Genomic DNA, 5,887 nt, shown 5'->3' on the forward strand with positions numbered 1-5,887 from the left:
TGAAACAAAAGACTCCACATAGAACTCTCCGATAACCCAGCAATCCTACTTTTGGGCATCTACCCAAATGATCACAAACAAGACCATACTAATGCTACCAGCACAACTATGTTTATCGAAGCATTATTTACCATAGCTAAGGTAAAGAACCAGATGCTCCTAAGTAGATGAATGGATAAAGAAAATATTATCTATATCTATATCTATCTATCTATCTATCTATCTATCTATCTATCTATCTATCTATCTATCTATATATATATACCTACAATGGAATTCTATGCCTCCATCAGAAAGAATGACATAGGCCCATTTGTTGTGAAATGGTAAGACTTGGAAAAAAAATTAAGTGAATTAAGCCAGGCCCAAAGAAACATATGTCCCATTGTTTCCCTTATTTGCCATAACTAGTATAAGTTTTGGACAAGCAGAAAAGATCAAAAGCTATGTATATATGATCATATAAGATGATGTTTAGTGAAATGAACCCCGAGATAGTGACACAACTTGTTTTTCCTTTCTTGCTATTGTTTAATATATCTAAAATGTACTATGTGATTTTTATTGTTTCTCTACTGTTTCTTTCCTCCATGGTATAATCCCTGCTTTCACTGTATTTGACATGGGTGCCTGAATCTTGTGTATACATTTTTCTAATTTGGGGAATGGAAGGGAAATAACAAAATGCTGAAACAAGGATACAGATTGACCTATTTTAATAATAACATGTACAAGACACTATGTTGAAAATGAACTTTACAATTTGGGGGGTGATGGGGGATTTGGGGAGGTGGGGAGTGAAGGGATGGTATGGGCAAAACAAAGGCATAGGTAACAATGTTCTATAGGAAATGTACACATTACCTTACTCTTGTAACTGTAACCCCTCTGTATACTATTTTTAACAATAAAAATATAAAAAATGCCTGAGTAACATTAATTTCATTATGTTACCCAACCTGTATACATACGTGCAAATAATTTGGAGAAGGATAAGACCCAGTTGATACAGAATAGGGGTAAAGTAACACTTTGTCGCCCTTCCTCTGAATTTCACTAAATTCAGTGCCTTTCAATAAATTCAGGGCTATGACAAAAATTCCTGTATTTTAAGGAGGGATCCCAGAAACCATGAGTGAGCAAGTAGGAAGAAATGAAACAAGAAAAGTGGAAAGCCTACACAAGAGTACATTTCCAAAATGATCATCACTGGGAACACATGGGAACTGGTTCTACTGGGAATTTCTAAGGATCCACAGAAAATGTAACTTAAAAATATCCGATTGTCAAAATATAGGAATATATATCCACATGTCCAAAAGCTAAAGATGTCAGATCATTTTCCACAGTGCCCAATTCAGTGTTTCTGCATCACCAGCTATGTTGACTTGTCAGGATTTTGTCAGTGCTTATATTTCAGAAAGGGATATTGGAAAGCAATGGAAGAAGGAGCGTGGGCCAAGAACTGAGAATCTCCTGGGTACAGATTCTGACCTTTGGAGGTTGCTATTTTCAGTGCCCCCACCCCCGATGATACTTAGCCATTCACACAAAGTCACAACAGGTTTGAAAATGGTTCAGAACAGGCATCTGCATAGGAGTTCATAAAGAGCTCCATTGACATGGCCAAAATAGACTCCTGTCCTCAATGCCTGGCCAAATTCTCAGACTAAAAGATGCTTCCTTTGTTAAATATTGTAGCATATCCTGCCATTACAGATAGCAGAGCTCTGGAGCTTGGGCGAATGGAGGAGACACAGGAGCAGGCAGTGGAGCATTGCAGAGAGCCAGGGTGAGGGGGCGGAATTAGGGGCAGTGCCCAGCCCACCAGGGCCCCTAGAAGTACCAGGGGAACCGGTGGCAGTGTGTGCATGTGGCCTGTGGGCAGATGTGGTGCAGGAGTAGCATGGAGCAGTAGCCCATTTGGGCATGTGGCATCATGGACATGAATGTGTTCACCAAGAACCTGGACCAGGGGATTGAACAGCTGAATGAGTGCAAGCAGCTAACCGAGTCCCAGGTCAAGAGTCCCTGTGAGAAGACTAAAGAAATCCTTACGAAAGAATCCCATTTATAAGAGGTTCCATGTACAGTCATTTCTGTGGAGATGTGCATGAGCAATTTCAGTCTCATGGAACTGTTTAGAGTTGGTGGAAAAATCACCAGATACAAATTACTTGTTTATGTTGACAAAGGGTATTATTTACTTGAAACAGTCACACTGCTTGTAGTTCTGAAGGTACATTACCATGAATGGTTCACCATTCTTTGAGGAAATCATAAGAGCACACAACTGTATGATTTCTATGATGAGTGTTTAGGGAAATATGGAAATGCAAATGTTTGGAAATACTTTACAGATCTTTTTGGCTCTTCATCTCACTGCCTTGGTGGATGGGCATTCCTTATGTCTACATGGTGTTCTCTCACCATTCATAGAAACACTGGATCACATCAGAGAACTTGATCTCCAGGAAGTTCCCCTTCAGGGTCTGTGATTTGCTGTGGTCAGATCCAGATGATGGTAGTGGTTGGGGTATATTTCCCTGAGGAGCTGGTTTCACCTTTGGGCAGGATATTTCTGAGACATTTAATCATGCCAATAAATGGTCTGACATTGGTGTGGCATAAGTTGGTGATGGAGAGATAAAACTGGTGCCATGACCAGAATGTAGTAACAAATTTCAGTGCTACTAACTATTGTTATCTTTGTGGTAACCAATTTGCAATCATGAAACTTAATGGCACTCTAAAATATTCTTTCTTGAAATTTGACCCAGCACTTTCTAGAGGTGAGCTACATATGATATGTCATACCCCAGATTACTTCCATGGTATCTCAAGTTTCAGAGTGCACATCTATGTTTAGAGACATGCTCCCAGCAACAGAACCAGATCCCACAGCTGAATCCATAGTCTGAACATCCTCTTCCTCATTTTCTCAAGCAAGGATTTTTTGGAGATATTTCATGTTTGATTTTTCTTGTTCTTTAAGGTGAACTATTGGATGTTAAGTAAGATGCTCAGCTTTCTCAGCTCTTTCTTTTTTTCCAACAAGGTCTTGGATTTGGTAATATAGTCAGGAATTTGAACAAGCCTAAAGCAAACTTTTCTTACACTTTTCTGATAAACTATTTGCTTTCTTCTTTTGACCACCTCAATCCATGTTGTTAAGTTGATCGTCAACACACTCACGGCTCCAGTTGGGTAAATCCTGATTGTTCATACTTTCTTCAAAAGGACTTCCTTCTGTGGTCATGCTGGCTTTCACAAATAACTTTCCTCAGAAGCTAGTTTTTTCCACTCAGCAACACCGCCTTTCTGGCAAACGCTTCAAATCTGTTGTGTGCTGTAAAGGAGACCCATGCAGTGATGGGCAGGACCCAAAACCAGCAGAAGCTCTTCTTCAGAGAGTGCAGCAGAGTAGCCCACAACTTATCTGCTGACACATGGAGTTCAAAAGCCATCTTTCCTACCTTAGCAGCTTGGTGTCAACCAGTGCAGCCAATGCCATTTTGGGAATTCATCCTGGTGGGGTCGTACATAATTTTTTTTGTGTGTGAAAATATAGTACAGACGGGTTACTATTTCATGGGCAAGATAATGAATACAGTTCTTATCAAGCATTGTAGCCTCCTACTTTGTTTTCCCTTCCCATTTTTTCCATACTACCCCCACCTCTCCACTCAATTCTCCTCCCCCGCACCAAAGTTGTAAAGTTCTTTTTCGACATAACGACATGTATATCTCATCGTTGCAATGGATCCACCTGTACCCCTATTTAAACGAATTGTTTTTTCCCTTCCCCTCCACAAATTATACCGACATCAAATACAGTGAAAACAGGGGTTATACCATGGGGTGGGACATTAAAGCAACAAAGAAATTATCTTATAAATATGTTAGAAACAATCACATGAAAGAAAAAAACATTTGAATATATACGTTAGGGTTCATTTCCCTATCATCAACTTATCTGATCTTTTCTGCTTGACTCAGACATAATATAGTTCTTGCAAATAAGGGAAATCATGGGACCTAAGATTCTTTGGGCCTGGCTTACTTCACTTAATATATTTTTTTCCAAATTTTTCCATTTCCTAACAAATGGGGCAATATCAATCTTTCTGATGGAGGCATAGAATTCCATTGTGTATATATACTGCATTTTCTTGATCCATTCATCAACTCAACTGAGGGGTATCTGGGTTGGTTCCATATCTTAGCTATGATAAATAATGCTGCAATAAACATAGTCGTGCTGGTAGCTTTAGTGTGGTCTTGTTTGTAAACATTTGGGTAAATGCCTGAAAGTGGGATTGCTGGGTCATAGGGGATGTCTATGTGGAGTCTCTTGAGGAACCTCCATATTGCTTTCCAAAGTGGTTGAACAAGTTTACACTCCCAACAACAATGCATTAAGGTTCCCTTCTGTTCACATCCTCTCCAGCATCTGCCGTTATTAGAGTTCTTGATTTTAGCCATTCTAACTGGGGTGAGGTGGTATCTCAATGTTGATTTTTTTAAAAATTTTATTTATTTTTTATTGTGAAAATACTGTACAGAGTGGTTACAATTACATGGGCAAGATAATGAGTACATTTCTTATCAAGCATTGTAGCCTCCTCCTTTGTTTCCCCTTCCAATCCCTACCCATACTTCCCCCGGCCCCCCACCAAAGTTGTAAAGTTCGTTTTCGACAGAACAACTTGTACTACTCATTGTTGAAACTAGTCCACCTGTATCCTTATTTAAACGACTTGTTTTTCCCCTTCCCCTCCACAAATTATACCAACATCAATTGCATTGAAAGCAGGAATCACACTTTTGGGCATTTACCCAAATGTTCACATACAAGACCACAATAAAGCTACAGCACAACTATGTTTATTGCAGCATTATTTAATATAGCAAAGATATGGAACCAACCCAGATGCCCCTCAGTAGATGAATGGATCAAGAAAATGTAGTATATATACACAATGGAATTCTATGCCTCCATCAGAAAGAATGCCATTGCCCCATTTGTTAGGAAATGGAAAGACTTGGAAAAAAATTATATTAAGTGAAGTAAGCCAAGCCCAAAGAAACATAGGTCCCATGGTTTCCCTTATATGCAATATATAGTATAATTCTGAGTCAAGCAGAAAAGGTCAGATAAGGTGATGTTAGGGAAATGAACCCAAAGATATGTATTCAAATGTTTTTTCTCTTTCATGCATTTGTTTCTAATGCATTTATAAGATTATTTCTTTATTGCTTTGTATGTCCCTCCCCCACAGTATAACCCCTGTCTCAATATTCTTTTGACTTGCATTTCTTTTATGGATAGGGAGGTTGAACATTTCTTCATGTGTCTATTGGCCATCCTTCTTTCCTCTTCAGAGAAGTTTCTCTTTAAGTCTTTAGCCCACTTATTTATTGGGCAGTTGTTTCTTTGAAGATGTGTTGTTGGGGGATTTAATTTTTTGAGTTGCATGTATAATTTAGATGTGAGATCCTTGTCCATTGTATGGCTAGTGAAGAACTTCTCCCAATCCGTGGGCTTTCTATTGATCTTGCAAGCTATGTCCTTTGCCATGCAGAAACTCTGCAATTTCATGCCATCCCATTTGTCCAACCTTTCTTTGATTTGTTGTATTTCTGGGCCTCTATCAAGAAAATTTCAGCCTGTGCTAAGGATACCTAGAGTTTTTCCTATTCCATCATGTAATGTTTTCAGAGTGTGTGCTTTCACTCTGAGGTCTTGATCCATTTGGAGTTGATTCTGGTGCAGAATGATATATAAGAATCTAGCTTAATTTTCTAAAAGTAGTTAAACAAATTTGCCATAACCATTTACTGAAGAGGCTGTCTTTCTTCCATTCTATTTTTTTAGCTCCCTTAT

The 5,887-nt window shown here is 38.8% G+C and overlaps 1 pseudogene; it reads left to right on the top strand.

The window, feature by feature from the left end:
* The first annotated feature begins 1,939 nt into the window (after nt 1–1,939).
* Nucleotides 1,940–2,869, top strand: LOC122097697 (annotated as a pseudogene).
* Nucleotides 2,870–5,887: the final 3,018 nt, after the last annotated feature.

The sequence above is a fragment of the Dipodomys spectabilis genome, unplaced genomic scaffold (genome assembly GCF_019054845.1).
Source record: "Dipodomys spectabilis isolate Male_0828 unplaced genomic scaffold, ASM1905484v1 ptg000425l, whole genome shotgun sequence".
NCBI classification, from domain to species: domain Eukaryota; kingdom Metazoa; phylum Chordata; class Mammalia; order Rodentia; family Heteromyidae; genus Dipodomys; species Dipodomys spectabilis.